At 43.7% G+C, this 17,554-nt stretch overlaps 2 protein-coding genes across 8 annotated transcripts in view; one reads left to right on the plus strand and one right to left on the minus strand.

Annotated features, from left to right (window-relative positions):
* The window catches only part of TRPC7 (transient receptor potential cation channel subfamily C member 7), a gene marked incomplete at its 3' end in the record, with an annotated part of 123,192 nt that overhangs the window by 95,844 nt on the left and 9,794 nt on the right, over positions 1–17,554 (minus strand). The gene's annotated exons all lie outside the window — the stretch shown is intronic.
* The window catches only part of LOC307183726 (uncharacterized protein), a 675,341-nt gene that overhangs the window by 59,398 nt on the left and 598,389 nt on the right, over positions 1–17,554 (plus strand). For all 7 annotated transcript variants that reach the window (XR_013827569.1, XR_013827570.1, XR_013827571.1 and 4 more), the window contains one exon: positions 11,305–11,414. The gene's annotated coding sequence lies outside the window, so the exon portion shown is untranslated. The remainder of the gene's footprint in view (positions 1–11,304; positions 11,415–17,554) is intronic.

The raw sequence follows: 17,554 nt of genomic DNA on the forward strand, positions 1-17,554 counted from the left end.
AGTAGTGGGTAGTGTCAGCATCACGGCTTACCAAATGAGAGATCTCTTTTTGTACCCACAAAGATCTTTCTCATTTTGCACAACTTACGCTTGGCCTCTTTAGGAGTAATACAGTGAACAACAAAGTGACCCTTGGTGTGATAGTCAGATGGAAATTTTCTCTAGTCTTGTCAATACTGATGATATCCAACAAACCAGCAGAGTAGGTTATATCAGTGTGGACCTTGCCATCCATCTCAGTGAACTGCTCTATGCACATCTTCTTTACTTAATCTCCTGTTAGGGCATACTCAAGTCTCTTCTTAAAGAAAGTGACAAGGGACCACTATTCTTAGCTTGTGGGGACTGCTGGATGGACACAGTTAGCAAACAAGTCAGTTTGTCCAGATTAAGGGCTTTGAAGCTGCTACATGCTGCAGTGCTTCTTGGGACCATGAGCTGTAGCTGTGCTGGGCATGGAACAAAGAGGCCCTAGAGTTTTGCCTTTTCCAGAATGCCATATAAGTGGAGTCATATAGTATGTAATCTTTTGAGACTGGCTTCTTTCACTCAGTATAATTCCTTTGAGATTCATCCATATTGTTGTGTGTGCTAATAGTTCATTTCTTTTTATTTCACATCTACTGCATGCACGTATCAGATTGTTTATACGTTCACTCATTGAAGGATTTGATTATTCCCAGTTTTTGACAATTACGACTAAAGTTTCTATAAACATTCATGTACAGGTTCTTGTGTGAAGATAAGTTTTTAGTTCTCCAGGGTAAATATCTAAGTGTGGGATTGCTGAGTATATAGCAAGTATATGTTTAATTTTAGAAGAGCTGCCAATTACCACCAACCAATTATGAGAGTTCTGGCTGCTCCATGTTCTCTCCACGGTCAATTTATTTTCTGTGTTGTGGTAGCTCATTGTGGTTTTGATTTGCATCCCCTAATGGCTAATGATATTGAGCATCTTTTTATGTGCTTATTTGCCATCTTTGTATCTTTTTGATGAAGTGTCTGTTCAAATCCTTTGTTAGTTTTTTTAAAAAACTCAGTTTCTTATTATTGAGTTTTGAGAGTTCTTATATATATTCTGGATATAATTCCTTTGTAAGAGATAGGGTTTGTAAATATTTTCTCTCAGTCTGTGGCTTATCTTTTCATTCTCTTAACAGTATCATTCAAAAAACAGAAGTTTTAAATTTTGGTGATGTCCAGATTTATCACTTTTTATTTTATGATTATGCTTTTGGTGTCATAAGCTAAGAAATCTTTTTTAACACAGGGTCTCAGATGTGTCCTCCTGTGTTTTTGTTTTCTGTTTTTGACATTTAGGCTGAGTTTTTAAGAAATGATTACAATAAAAGTTTTCTAAGCATTGTAGTATTTCATTAAATGGTTACAGTTACCTTATAAAGCTGATAGTATAATATTATTCCCAAATAAGAGGAGGACAGAGAATTGATCATTGGATATAGCAACTTGGAGGTCATTGGTCACCTTGATGGGAGCAGTTTTGAGTGGAGGGTGTGACTGGTGAGGATTAAAGAATGGGAAGAGAGAGAAGAATTGAAGCCAGTAATACAGACAGAGAGGAGTTTTGAGGAGTTTTATTAAACAGGAAGGCAGAGAAATGGATAAGTAGCTGGTGTGAGAAGTGGAGTCAAGAGAAGCTTTCTCTTTTCTTCTCTCTCACTCTTCCTCCCTTCCTTCTTTCCCTCCTTCTCCTTATGGGAGAAACCATAATATTTTTTATGTTGATGGGAATTTTCCAGTAGATAATTATGCTGGTCATTGTATATGATATCAGTATATCATTGTATGAATCCAGTAATTCAACAGTGTATATGACAGAAGATTAGGTATAGTGTATAAATAGAGGAATGAATTTGGATAGAATCACATACGGTTTATCTGTGGTGGGAGGGAAGGTCAAGTATGTGAGTGAGGATGCTAGTAGATGGATGCATTGGTGGTAGGAATCTGTAGACATTTTCTTTCTATTGTTTCAATATTTTTTCTAGTGAAATAGGAAGAAAAATTATCAGCTGAGAGTAAGAATTGGGGAGAAAGTGATGGAAGTTTGAAGAGAGGAGGTCTGAAATAGATTTTAGGGAGATTTAAGAGTGAATTGATTAAGGAGACAGGACATTATTGCTGAAGAACAGTAAGAGCCCATTTGAAATTCATGGTTAGAAATTTAAAATGAGACCAGCTAATGTGGTTGATTCTCTGTAACCACATTCACCTCCCTGGGTGCCAGCAGACAATTAGATTTTACCAGGATTGTATTTTTTTTGCCAAAAGATAGAAGAAATCAAGAGAGAGGCAGTGGAACTGAGCTGTATGTGGGGAAGATTGTAATGATAGTCCATGGAATTGAGGCTGGTATGGAGGGAGACAGGACTTCCAGGGGAGAAGGAATGTAGAAAGACCCAACTCTATGTTGTCTACAAGAAACCCACTTTAAACATAAAGTTGGTGGTTTCCTACAAAATGAAATATACTTTTGCCATATGATCCAACAGTCGTGCTCCTTGGTATTTACCCAAAGGAGCTGAAAACTATGTCTACACAAAAACTTGCATACGGATGTTTACAGCAGCTTTATTTGTAATTGCCAAAATTTGGAAGCAAGCAAGATGTCCTTCAGTAGGTGAATGGATAAATAAACTGTGGTACATCCAGACAGTGGAATATTACTCAGTGCTGAAAAGAAGTGAACTATCAAGCCATTAAAAGACATGGGGGAGGCTTAAATGCATATAACTAAGTGAAAGAAGCCAATTTAAAAGGCTAAAAAATACTGTGTGATTCCAACTATATGACATTCTGGAAAAGGCCAAACTATGGAGATAGTAAAAAGATCACAGTGGCCAGGGGTTGGGGAGTGAGAAGGATGAATAGGTGGAACATAGAGGGTTTTTAGGGCAGTGAAACTACTCTGCATGATACCACAATGGTACATATATGTCATTATACATTTGCCCACATTCACAGAATGTATAAAACCTGGAATGAACCTTAATATAAAGTATGGACTTTGGCTGCTAATGATGTGTCAGTATAGGTTCATCAGTTGTAACAAGTGTTCCACTCTGATGGGGGATGCTGATGATGGGGGAGGCTATGCGTGTGTGAGGGCAGGGAGTATATAGTAACACTCTGTACCTTCTGCTCGATATTGCTGTGAACCTAAAACGGCTCTAAAATATAAGGTCTATCGAAAAAAAGATGGTTAGATTAGTGAGTTGGAAGTCTTGGGGGTAGGCAAAAGATTGACAGAGTTGGGATATTAGAGGGAGATATAAAAATTTGAGCTAGTAGTCAGAGATCATGGAGAGTTTGCATTGATTGATCATGACAGGTATAGGCTCAGGTAGGCTCATCGTGACTAAAGTAAGACCACTGGAGGAGATGAGCTCATAAAACTGAGTCAGGGCGTTAAAAGGTTGGTCTACGTATATATTAGAGTATCAAGAATTTAAGTAGCAGTAACTAAAACCATGGAGAAATGACAGGGATTGACCCATTGTTGCAGATTCCAATGATATGGAATTATGGGTGACATAGTCTGATGAAATATGGTTCAGAACTCAGTGTTCTTAGGGAGGAGAGAAGGAGAAAGGTCTGGAAGTCATAAGGAACAGCAAGAGAGATATGTGCTCCCTCCCCCGCTTCTCTAGGCCCAGTGGTATGAGGACTGTGAGAGGAAAGCCAGCCCCCCGCCTGGGAGGACTGCAGGGGAAGTGTGTCCTTAGGGGAGCCTGTCTGCAGAAAGAGCAAGAAGGTGACGCATCTCAAAGAGCAGGGGGCAATGACACGGGGGGTTTTGCTGAGGGGAGACTATGCTTTTTGGAGGGTGAAGTAGGAGCGTGTCTGGAGATGAAGAAGCGGGGTGTGAGGACAGAGCAGGGCATACGAGGAGCCTTGTGGAGAATCAGGTGCAGGTTCTGAGGGGTTACCTGGGAGGCAGCAATGACATAAGAGAGTTTAAAACAATTACTGAAATTATATTGTGAGGATTTAGTGAGGTAAAGCAGGTGAAGTGCATGGCATGTGTTGGGCACATAGGTCTGGATCAGTACAGTTTAGCCAAGAAAGGACTTCAGAGCCTCATCCTGCCCTCCAGCCCTCCCTTCTGCACATCTCCCACTCAGCTGATGGATGAGAAAACTGAATGTTAAGATTTAACACACATGGCTGAATCCTTATTAATTGTAACTGGAGTCACTGAAATAATTAATGGATGTGAAATGCAGGGTAAGAACCTGAGCCTAGTGCTCATTATTGCAGATGAAAATTGAAGAGTTTCAATCCGTGTTTTAGCTTTCATGCATACACTTGATTGTTTCATTAACCTTCACCATATAAATAAGCCCGGGCTCCGGAGGATCATAAAAGGCAAATATCCTTCAGCATTTAATTCCATTTAGGAGCTCAGATCCAAGAAAGGTGGTTCAAGTCCAGCACATGAATCAGCTAGCCAGCATTTCCTGCCTTGGCTTTCCCAGGGGGATTTACACAGCCCCTAGGTCCTCAGAATCCAGGGTTCTGACCCCAGGGTGGGGTGGGTAGGGCTGGCTCCCTGCTCCAGTGACCCTCTCAAAGGCGTGACTCTCAAACTCTGACACTGGTTACTGCCTCCCTCCTTGACTTTATTATCTGTTCTCTGCAGGAGCCCTCCCCTTATTCTTCCTAGACTTACTCCCTGCATTTCCTAATGGGTTCTCTGTGTCCTAAGTGTTTCGGAATTTGGGAAGGGTGATTGTGTATGAGCCATTGGTGATCTTAGACTTTCTCGGGACGGGGCTGATCAGTCTTTGCATGAGGGAGATGACTGGGTGATTAGTGTTTGGTTGGGCTCTAGAATCAGAGTGTCCAAGTTCAAATCCCAGCTCTGCTGCATACTGTCTTTGTGTTTGCGTGTATAACTTAAGCTTCCTCTGTGTTCTAGCTTAATCTGTATAATGGGGATTATACTGTTTTCTGCCTCATGGAGTTGTCGTAAACTAAATAAGATAATCCATATAAGTTGCTTAACACAATATGTGACAAGTATCAGGCAATATTAAGATGCATGTGGCTTGTAGGTTAGCAGAGAGTGTAAACATGGAAAATTTGTCTTTCAGGGTGTTGGTCTTCAAGTGCCTTTTCTAACAAAGCAGACACACCCATTGTTGGATTTAATTTCGCAGCTTCACCTGTGTCAGTCCTCAGGTGGAAGGTGCAGGTAGCAGGACGGAAGCTCGGAGCAGGGCACTGGAGCAGAGTCCTTGATAATTCACAGTGAAGGTGCAGGCCCCTGGGTGCTGAGCTGAATCTGCAGGTGACTGCACCACCTTTCTTAGCCAGGCAGTGTTGACAGTGTCTCTGTTGACACTTTGGCTTCCATCCTGATTTTTGGTTTACTTAACTGGCAGCTACTGACACCGTTAAGGGGCTCCTTAAGCCATCACCATGACGCTGTGAAGTCCCAGAAGTCATGGATTGCTCTGCTTGTTGGTTTTATAACAAGTCCCCTCTGATGGATTCAGACGCTTGCCTAAGGAGAATAGAGGCTGTCTTTCAAGGAAACAGATGAGCAACTCGAGTATTTTATTCTAATTCAGCAGGTATATTTGAGCACCCACTGTGTGCCAGGCACTGGGGATAGAGACCTAAATAAAATACAATCCTTGCCTCTGAGGAACTCAGGGTCTTGCTAGAGAGAATGACAAGTGACTAGGTAAGGACCACAGGGTGACGTAAGTGTCTTGGGATATGCCACCCAACTACAAATATGGGGGACTTCTAAGAGGAGGCAGAGTGTGAGCCCTGAGGATGGGTAGAAGCTAACAGGGGTGAGGCAGGTGTGGGGAGGAGAGTAACAGGAAATGGACGTTCCAGGAAGAGGGGCTGGCAAGTGCAAAGGCCCAGAGGCCAGAGAACGTTCACCAACAGGTGGACTGTGATGGGTATCAGCTACTTTACCCACAGATGGTTACGCATAGGTTATGCACATTATCCAGCGTTTTACATAACTTCTCATAATTAAATAAACACGAACACGCTCATGTATCCAGAGAGGAATTCACATACACTCTGCACATCCTTATCCAGATTAAAGATGCTGCTTGGTTCTCATTTGCTGAGCTCCCAGAAGAGCCCTTCCTCAGCTTTCTGCTTTTTCAGCTGGAACCACAGGGAACAGACACAGGAAGGCAGGTCTGCCTGTGTGAACCTTGCCCCACCCCAGCGCTTCACAGCTCCAGGCCTCCCTGGAGGCTCCAGGGCTCTCTTTCCTCGCTCTGCACACTCTCTGTCTTTGTCTCTCTATCTCCTTCTCCTTTCCCTTTCTCTCTCTTTCTCACACATCACTCTGTCAACCACAGGTCAGTGCTCCATGGTAGAGGGATTGCTCAAAGCTGTGACTCAGGAAATTAGCCAGGAGGTGTGAGTTGAAAGAGAAGGAGGGACCCTCAGGAAGCTCCATGGTTCGCTTACATAGAAGCAGCCCCACCTTTCCCCTGCCTTCCTGTCCTACCCCGCATGGGGTCGACCTAAGCATGATCGGTTGGTCTCTGTGCCCATTAGAATGGGAGGCAGTATTAAAGCATATGACTCTTACAGTTTTTGCTCCTGCGGTGTTACTTATTGAATGTTTCCTATGTGCCAGACCCTGGGCCGAATGCTTTACATACTTAGCTCATTGCATTCTCATGACAAACTAGGAAGTATATACAGTTATCATTCCTCTTTATAGAAAGGGGAACTGAGGCCCAGAGACTTCAGTGCAGCTGGGATTTGAACTTGAGTGTGGCTGACTCCAAATTCCATTATACTAACACTGGGAAGTGCTCATCTGATAAAAATACCAGCTGCTCTGGCACGTGCTCTAAAACCCTGAGCGCGACCCTGAAGGGGCAGGTTCAGGGTCCTTCCTGGTGAAGAGGAAGAGAGAGATGAGGGCCTGTTGCTAAGAGTCAAAGGTGCTGAAACCGTGTGAGGCAATACCCTGTGTATCCACACCCAGGGGCAGGCCGGGAGTAAGACTGGCTGAGCCCAGAGAGCTGAGTTTGCCCCGCGCTCTAAGTTACCAGCAGGTGCGTTGGCATCAGAATGTTGGGGGAAGCCATCCCTAATGGGATGTGCCATTCCTGTTGCTCCCAAGGCCCTAAGCCTCTTATTTAAGTGCCAGTCTGTCCACTCCCCCCACATCCTTTTCAGTCTTATGACTTTCACCAAGGGGCCATCCACCTCTATTCTGTAACAGGTCCCCCTCCCCCATGCAGGACCACTGTCTTCATGGTGAGAAGTTATGGGAATGGGTGGGAAGCAGAGGGTCTGCAGAATTTCCCCCTGCGGTGGCTGGGACACCTTGCAGCTCACTCCTCAGATACACAGAGAAACTGAGAGTGGCGGGATGAGGCTGCATTGCTTTTGCCATCTGAATTCCAAAGTGGGCAGCACGGTGACTGCTGTCCATGGTGCACTGGCTTTTAGCAAGCATGATGTTCGGGTCTGTTTGCTGTGTTGGAGCTGAGGCATACTGTATAGCTGCAGAGTGATGCTGAGTTAACAACTCTCTGTTCCTCGATCCTTCCAAAGCTTTCGTCCACAAGCACACCTAAGCCACTTTGGTCCGTGGATTGGTTCATAAAAGAACTCATGTATTCATTTATTTATTCATTTAATCAACAGAAATGAATAGCGCATTTACCCCATGCCGAGCACTGTGCTAGCACCCTGGAGATAAATGAGGAGCAAGGCAGGCATGGTCTCTGCCCATTAGACCTGCGTTTCTTTACATTCAGCCTCATAGTAATTCCTGGAAAAACATTACCTTCCAAATAAACCCCGTTGGCAAGCAGTAGAAACAGTAAGAGTCTGTTAGATGGAAAGCTTGAGTGCTTTCCAGTAATCCATCCTTACAAAATGTTCCAGCCAGTTCAGCCTGTGCTTACTGTGCTTTCTGTGTCCTAGAAGCTGTGCCCAGCTCTGGAGATGCAAGGAGAAGTGAGATGTGGTCACTGCCTACCCATGGTGAGACTAGACATAACTCAGTTGTTCTAATATTATATGGCAGTGCTGGCCGCTCATTCAACAAATAGTCATTGAGTTCCCACCCTGTTCCAGGCACTGTTCTCAATCTTTGAATACAGCCATAAGCAAAACAGACTCCCTGCCCTCATGGAGCTTATGTTTTACTGGGGGCCTGGGGACTTCAGGTTTCTGTTTTACATTGGTGGTTAGGCAGGAACTCCCTGAAGAGGTGATTTTGTACAGAGAGTTGGTGAAGGAGGGAGCTATCTATGTAGATATATATGAGGAAGGAGCACTCCAGACAGAGGGTCACCGGTACAAAGAGGGAGAAGAGTGCAAAGCAGAAGAGGGAGAGCATCTGGTGTTTCTGAGGACCAGCGAGGAGGCCAACTACTGGGGCAGAGTGGGTGAAGAGGAGAACGAGGGAAGAGGTGAGGCCAGAGCAACTGCAGGAGACAGATGGCCAAAGCCCCAAGAGGCACTTGTAGCACTGTGGCTTTTTCTCTGGTGAGATAGGGAGTCACTGGAGGGTTTCAAGAAGTGGCGTTAGCAGGATCTTCTGGTGTATGCTTGAAGGGAATCACCCTGGCTGTTGGGATGGGATGAATTGTAAGGGGCAAGAGCAGAAGCCTGAAGACCCAGTAAGAGGTTGTTGCAATTATCCAAGGGAGAGATGAAGGTGGCCTGGACCAGAAAAGTAAGTGCTCAAGGGGGAGAGAAGTACACAATTCTAGATGTCTTCGAAGGATAGAGCCGAGAGGATTTATTGATGGATTGGACATCAAGAAAAAGGAAGAGAAGAGTTAAGGATGAATGAGGTTTTTGGACTAAGCAACTGGAAAGATAGTTACCATTTATGACATGAGCACTGTGTTAGATGAGCTCTTTGTTTAGCAGATGTTTCCTTCCTCCTTCCCCATCTCCTTGAGATGAGCACACTTCCTTCCCCATTGGTAGGGAACTTGGTCATGGACTTGCTTTAGTTCATGAAATTACAGTGTGTGACCCTTAAACTTAGGGCTTAAGAGGCATCATGTATTTTCCGTTGTCTCTGAGGGAGTTCTGACCTCTGCCCTTGGAGTGCCCTTGGTTTCCACTGTCCATGCAGCCTGGATCCCAGAATAAGACATGTAGAGCAGCTTCCTCCTCTGACCCAAAGACTTGTGAACCTGACAATAAATGTTGACATGTAGACTGCTGCGTTTTGGGGTGGTTTGTTACACAACATCATTGTGGCAATAACTGACTGATAAAGGGACAGAAGTAGGCTGAGTGCTTTGGGACATCATCATCAAAGATGGACTCTTAGCCCTGCCTGGGTATTCAGGGAAGTTGCCCTGGAGAGAATAAGTTGTGACTGGATCTTGAAGGATAAATCAGAGTTACTGAGTTCAAGAAGTGGAGGAAGTGTATTCCAAGTTGAGGACATAGCATAAACAAAAGCACAAAAAACATGCTATATGAATATACAGGAAACTATGCAAGTAGAGGCACAGGGCAGCAGAAGATGAGTCTGGGGAAGTAGACAGGACCATGGAGGGCCATGGAAGGTTTTGTCCTCCATGATAATAAGCTTGAACTTCATTCCACAGGCAGTGGGGAGGCACCAAAGCTTTTTAAGTGGGAGAAAGACACGGTCTGATTTGCACTTCAGTGGGATCCTTCTGGCCCTATGTGGAGGACAGCTTCACCTATGTGGTGGAAGCTCTTGTGATCATCTGATCAAGAAGAGTGGTGGTAAGGATGTAGGGATGAAAATGGATTGGGGATATATTTTAAGTTTTAGTACCAGCAGGATTTAAGGTACAGAAGGAAAGCAAGAACTCAGTATGTGGTGTGCTTTGGATGTCAAACGCTGGAAGGAAATTAGTATCTGATGGGATTATAACATGGTAGTATCTGATGGGATTATAGGTGAATTTTCTTTTTTTTATAAACAGTTTCATTTTCTACATTAATTGCACATTTACCAACGTAAGCAAAAAAATTTGAGTGAGTTATAATGTTTAAACCTGCCTGTTTTCCTTTGGGTGAATTTGCTAAACCCTTAAATCTCAGTGCTGGAGAGGAGTATTCACCTTTGGTGCTGTCTTGGCCAGGACTGCAGTCTTGTCTATTTGATATCTAATAACTTTGTTGTTTTTAAATATCAAATTAAAAGGAGATCCAAAATGAGATTCAGAGCAAATATGACCTATGCATCTTATTTGTACTTACCGTATATTGTGAAAACATTTCAGAGAAACACTAATTTAGAATTGGCATTAGCAGATAACATACCCTTCCAGAGGATTATGTCATGATTCACCTGATTATAGATTCAGAATAGTAAATGTTCAGGAAACTTTTTTTAAAGAGTAATTATAGCACAGCATATGTATAGAAGTAATTTTTTAAAAATTTACTTGTGATTGCTGAAAAATGCTATTGATTAAGAGGGTCTAATGACTAGATGGCAAGGTAGGAATTAAAAAAATGTAGAGACCTGCTAATTATAAAACAAAACCCCAAAACCAAATTAGGCACATCAGTACTTATGATTTCTCTGATCAAAAGAGCATACACCGTTCTTTTCACCTCAATGCCTTTGTCCGTTGTGTTCCCAAGTCTGGACTGATGCTCCTCTTTACTTCCTCTAAGAACCCTACTCTTCTTAAGACCAGGCGGAAGGTAACTCCAGGATGGCTTTCCTGATATCCCTGGGGAAATCCACTGTTTCATGCTTGGGCACCCACTGCATTTTATTCTTGGGGTCCAGTAGACCTGTCAAAGTGCTCTCTTTGACAGGTATGACATGTTCATAGTTGACTAATTAACTTCATTCATTTGTATATCTCAGCCCAGGGCATGCCACATTATAGGACTTGATAAATGTTGCATAAAATGACCATACATATACTCTGATTCAAGAATTTTATTTATGGGAAGCTGAGGCACAAGTAAGTGCTGGTGTGTGGCTACCAGGGAACAGATCTAGGAGGTGCGAATGGGGGTCTATTCTTGGCTCTCAGAGATGGTCTTGGAGCCAGACTTGCCTGTTCAAGGCTCATTATCTTGTGCATAGCAAACTGCACTGACTTTCTAAAAGTCCCGGAAGACACGGGTAAAAGATGAGTAAGTGATTGCATTTAAATAAGTTCAAATCTAATCAGGAAAATAAGATTCTAGTTTTTTGACTGATTTCTCCAAAGAATGACTTAATAACACTTGGAAGTAGGGCTTAAAGCTGTTTTGTAAAAATATAAAAAGAGAGAGACCAAGGCTTTGATATGCTTTCATTTCTCTCTACAGCTTCCATTGTTACCTATGTGCTGATGAGTCCCAGGTTTTTACCTCCAACCCCAACCTGTATTCTAAGGAGCAGATTTCAATATCCAACTGCCAAGTGGTCGTCTACACTGGTAAGTCCCGCACACACTTCAAACTCCGCATGCCCCAAGCTGAACACATGGGTCTTCCAAACATCCAGACCCGATGTTCTGCTTTCTGCTTCAGGAAATAGAGTCCCCATCCACTCAGCCTCCTGAGGTAGAAGTCCTGGGTTCATCTTTGTCTTTGCCAATTAGTTACCAAGATCTGTGGATTCTGATCTAAACAATCTCTACTGTCTGAGCCCTACTGCCCACACTCACAGTCGTGATCTTAATTCAAGTCCTTAGAATTTGGTCTCTAGGCTTTTGAATTAGCCTCCTGATTGGACTGTTTACCGACAACAGTTCCTTCTACCCTGATGCCAAACCACCATCCCCTTGGTTAAAAAGCTACAGGATAAAATCCATGCATCTTTATTACCATATTTCAATATACTTCCCTAAGATTAGCCCCCTTCCCTTAAACCCATCCAGCTGCAGCTGTCCACCAAGAACACTGGGCCGTTCACGCCTCTGCACATGGTATTTGTCTGCCTTTATGTCTTTCTTTCTCTTCTCCATTTGCCAAACTCATCCTTCAAGAAGCACTTCAGAATATCATCTTTTCCAGGAATCCTTATCTCACATCACCAGGCAGTTTGCTGCGCTCTTCTTCGTGTTCTCATAGCATATTGCTCCTACTCTACTATGTTCTGTTTATCCCTCAACACTCCAGTCTCTCCCATTGCTTTGAGGACAGAGTTCAGGTCTCTTCCACACTTGTAGACCTAGTACCTAGTACAGTATCTGGCACACAGAAAGAAGACCACCATTTGCTGAAAACCATTTAACCATTCTCAGTCCGTTTCCTCAACTGTAAAATGGGAATAATCATCTCTTCTTAAATCTCAACTTAGATGTTGTTTATGAAAATGCCCTGTAGAAATGAGAAGCAGAAAGGCCTAGAGAAGTGGGGACTCAACAAGGGATTGTTAGTAAAAGTACCTGGTCTTATGCATGAGGAAGATGAGCTGCAGAGAAGTAAAGTGACTGAGCCAAGGTCACAAGTCAGTTCCTGGTGGAGCCCTGGGTCTCCTCACTCAGCAGCCCCCATGCTAGCATTGCCCCCGAGGATCGTCTTTTATGGTGGCAAATCACCTGTGTGACATATGCTGTGCCCTGGGCAGAGTATGACCACAAGGCTCCAAGCTATTTAGTTCCCTCAAGTAATCTCTGAAATCTGACTACCGTGAGCACATGCCTCACATATTTGCTTTAGGTAAAGAAAAGATCCAACCCTGTGTTTAAAATCTGCTTTCTACTTTTGTAATCTTAGAGGGAATACCATTTGGGGAAATAAACTCTTGCTCCTAGTTTTTTTAAGCCAAATTAAAACATATTTTCCACATTTCCTGGCTCTCATCTCCATGCTTACATTAAAAATATCAGGTTTAAGCACATAAAAAATCAAGTTTCTGATGTGCTGCAGGAAGGTATTAGGTGAATTCTTTGGAGAATAAACTTTAAGCAAAATTAATAATCACCAGAAAAGAGAACTTGTCATCAGAAAGATTCTTGAGCTACTGCTTTCAAAGTATATGTAGGAGTAGCTGGAGAGAGCTATTAACTCAACAGGTAAAGCCCTGGTCTTCAACATGTATCAGTAAAAGGTGTGCTATCCTTCCCCAAAATGCAAACATGAATTCTGATGCCCCAGGTCCAAGCACCTGTATTACTGTAAATGGAAGTGTATTGTATTTCCAGGATGTGTGTGTGGGGGGGGGGGGTGAAGAGAGGAAGAGAGAGAGAAGCTTAGCATCTCAGCATGGCCCTTCTTAATGTTCAAAGCATTTATCCATCAGTAATTAGTAAACCTGGTCTGCAGCCCAGAGAAACAGGTCATTATTATTAATTTCACACTGTAGGTATGGGAGATGGAAAGAACATCATAATGTGAAAGATAATCATGCTACCAAGCATTTGGGGAGTGCTCTTCTGTTTGAGAATTGATGGTATTTAGAAAATTTTAGCCTCAGTCATTCTTACATCACTGTAATTTTAGGACTAGGTACGCAAGATTAGTTTCCTTATTTTTCCTGGGCCTTATACCATTCTGCATCTGCGATGACCAGAGCCTGTACTCCAACTCCTCCAGGCGCCTGGGGTCGGGAAGAATGCAGACGGTACCATACCACCTGATCTGTCTTACTGAGAGCTGATGGAAAAGTCCATGGCCTCCTAGTGCTAAGGTAATACACGTTTTGAAAGGAAGCCTGTGCCAGGATATTAAAAGAGTGTTTATTATCCCTACACTGTGTTTGAGTGTATAACACTTACAGTAGGTACTGATCACATAGTTTATAAATGAGAAAGAGAGAGAGAGAGAGAGAGACACTAGTTCATCAATGCCTAGCGAGATTTCTGAATGATGGAAACTTTTTTCCCTTTGCAATCAAATGCAGTTCTCTCAGTTTTCCTAATTGGTACTAAATGGAACTCTACCTGGAATCCAAGAGCTGCTATGGTATTTTCCAGCTTCTTACAATTCATGGGCTTGAAGGGTAGCAGAATCTGCCACCCTAAAATGGGCCACTTTGTCATAAGGATTCTTCTGAGCTAAAGGCAATTAAGAAGAAGCAGATACAAGAAAAGCTCTCTGCCCTCTCCTACTTGGCTAAAAGCAGAGCATAAATTTGTAAAGGGTGTCCCTTCTCCGCTCTCTACCAAGGAAAACAGATGTTAATCACCAGAGACTAGACCCTTACCAGCCCAGAGACAGCACCAGAGGTATCTACGCAACAACCTTGTTAAAACTAGCTCTCATCTACCATTAGTTTCCCCATATATTTACCTTCCCACAATTTGATGCCCCTAGAAGCTCAGAGTTCTTTTCTGTTGTCTTGTCATGTGTCTAAAAATTTATCCTTTTGTTACGATGTTATATAAGCCCAAGTTCTAACTACCCCTTTGAGTTACTCATCTCTGAGTTCTCTCATCTGTTTGCATGATACACTTGAAAAAACAGCAGATGCAGAGAGAGGCTTTCTCTGAATGCCCCTTTTCTGCCTCAAGACAGATCCTCCAGAAGGAACTTGATGGCCATAAATCCCTTCCCTGGGAGCTTCTTGAACCAGGGAAGATGGGCTCTTGTCACAGGAGAGGAGGTACTATACCCAGACAGACTTGGTCACAAACTATCATACCTCCCATCTATTCTTCTATGCGCCCATTCGTGTTTCCTAAAATTCATTTACTCTCCCCTAAAAGGCCTGCACCCCTGCCCCCATCCTCCATACCTTTCCCTATTAGATGGTATTTAATCCTGAATTCTAAGCCGCTTCAGAGAGTTACTCATTTTTCCCTGGGTATTTCTCATGTATACACAAGGTATATGTGCTTCTCTGTACTTGTGTTTGTTTTTCTTTTGTTAGTCTTTATCACAGGGGTCTCAGCTCTGCACTCAGAAAGGTGGAGGGAAAATTCCTTCCCTACACAGGCAAATCTGTCTCTCCCTGGGCACGACTCAGAAACCCTTCTTCACATGGCCCTTCCTTAGTCCCTGGGGCCCAGCTTCACCTCATACTGGTCCACAGGAGTTCTGTGATGGGGCTCAGAGGTTTAGTTTTCATGAGTACGTGTAGGCACTCTCAAAATCATCAAAATGACATGAAGATTATTTTAAGTTAAAAACATCTGAACAAACAGTAACTAAACTTCTTTTGCTAACTTGAGGAGAGCCTCCCAAAAATACAGTTGCCATAAATCCCCTCTGTGGAGGGGCTGGGGGCGTGGTTTACAGCCAGAAAGGAGACTGACCACCTGGATGAGAACAAACTTCACGAACTCTCAAGCCTTCCCTTTGTATCCCTAAAAGCCCATGTGTTTCCTAAACATCCTGTTTTTCCTTAAACCCTTTTCTCCTCTTCCTTACCCTGCTAGGTTGGTATATAGACCCCTGTCTTTAGCTGTTTAGGGAGCCACTTCTTTTATGCACTTCTGTGTGCCTGTGAGTAAACTCGGTCTTTTCTCCTGTTAATCTGTCTTTTGTTAGTCAATTCACAGGCCCCCAACCATGGCAACCTAAGATGGTAGTGGAAAAGTTTTCCTCAGGACACATGACACTAAAATTTTCTAGGAACTGTTATTTGTAATGTGTTGATATCACATGGGGGAATGCCACAATATTTGGTGTAAATACATTAAATACATTGAAGTGGGTGCTTTTCTTGGGGCTGAGGGAGAATAGGGGGTAAAGTATGAAGGGAAACAAAAATATGATAGTAATGATCCATCAAGTAGTTGTAGTATTAATTCAATTTTTGTACCTGGGGGTAGAGGGAGCACTAGGAGCAAACGCGGGCATCTCGCTGCTGCGGCCTCTCCCGTTGCGGAGCACAGGCTCCGGACGCGCAGGCTCAGCGGCCATGGCTCATGGGCCCAGCCGCTCCGCAGCATATGGGATCTTCCCGGACCGGGGCATGAACCTGTGTCCCCTGCATCGGCAGGCGGACTCTCAACCACTGCGCCACCAGGGAAGCCCAATGCTGACGTTTTTGTTCCCTCTACTTTTCTATATTCTCTAAAAGTTTTCTAATCCGTGTGTTTTATTTTCATTATCCCCAAACCCAACACTTGAAAATGTTTTTCTCCTACTGGATAGGGGTCGTGGCCCATTACTGTCTCCCCTATTGCTTCTGTCAGCTACCTCCCACTTCTTAGCCACCCTGCCTCTCCTAGACACACACACGCACACACACACACACGCACACACACACACACGTACACACAACCTACACACACGCACAAACGCGCACACACATACACACACACGTACACGCACACGTACACAGACGCACACACACGTACACACACGGAGACACATACACACATGTACACGCTCACACACGTGCACACGTACAAGCACACACGTACATGCACACGTAAAGATGCACACACGTACGTGCACACGTACACAGACACACACACGTGCACACACACGGAGACACACACGTACACACACACACACACACACACACACAGAGTCTTTTACAGAATTAGCCTGTCTCAGCTTGTGCCTTGGTCAGTAGAACGCATCAGTAGTCTCTGTCCTTTCTTCCAGAACGACCTCCTAGTTTTAGGACTGTTTTTGGTTCCCAGAATAACTGACCTTTGCACTTTTATCCTGCCCTGCTCTGTGGGTCTGCCTAGATTCCTGGTGTCAGCCTTCCTCAGTTTCTCAACCTGCTGCTACCTATTGTATAGGGTTGAGTAGTGTCCCCGCCGAATTCACATCCTTCCTAGAACTCCAGAATGGTACCTTATTTGGAAATAGGTTTTGCAGGCATAATTAGTTAAAACAAAGTCCTACTGGGATAGAGTGAGCCCTTAATCCAAAATGACTGGTCCTTTTAAGAATGTCCTTACAAGAAGACGGCAAGAGACAAACACACAGGGAGATCACTATGTGGCAACAAAGGCAGAGATTGGAGTGACGTATCTATAGGCAAAGGATTGCCAAGGAAGCACGTATCCTACCCTGGAGCCTTCAGAGCCAGCATGGCCCTGGTAACACCTTGATTTTGGACTTCTGGCCTCCAGCACTATGAGAAAATAAATTTCTGTTGTTTTAAGTCACCACATTTGTGGTACTTTGTTTCAGCAGCCCTAGGAAATTAATATATCCACCTAGACTCAACTGGGATTTCACCAAGGAGGATTCTGGGTACCCAGAAGAGCCTCATCTGCCTGCAGTATCCTCCTGGTCTGGTATTCTCAACATCCAGAGTCTTGGAGGAAGACGAGGGAGCGGTCTCCTTTGTGCCTTTATTTGTGATAAAATGAGCTCCAGTTGAACACAAATCAGAGATGAGATTAGATATTTTCCTCTACTTTAATGTAAACTTTACTTGGGCCATGCAGCAAGCACAGGGAGAAAGATGTCTTGAGAATCTGCAAAAGCGCAGTGGAAAGATTGAAATCTAGTGGAAAACTTTTTATACTGGGGTTATCACTTCTGAACCCACTTTCCGATACCTTTGTGCTGGCGGTGCTATGCCGTGAATAGTTTGGCCAAGCCTGGGGCACACCCTTCTGTACCTCCAAAGTTCAAGGTAGAAAATCAGAATCCTCGTCACTGTCCTGCCCTCCTGCTACTCCACTGGGCTTCCACCTTGGAGAAGAAATAAAGAACT

The sequence above is a fragment of the Stenella coeruleoalba genome, assembly GCF_951394435.1.
Source record: "Stenella coeruleoalba genome assembly, chromosome: 3".
NCBI classification, from domain to species: Eukaryota; Metazoa; Chordata; class Mammalia; order Artiodactyla; family Delphinidae; genus Stenella; species Stenella coeruleoalba.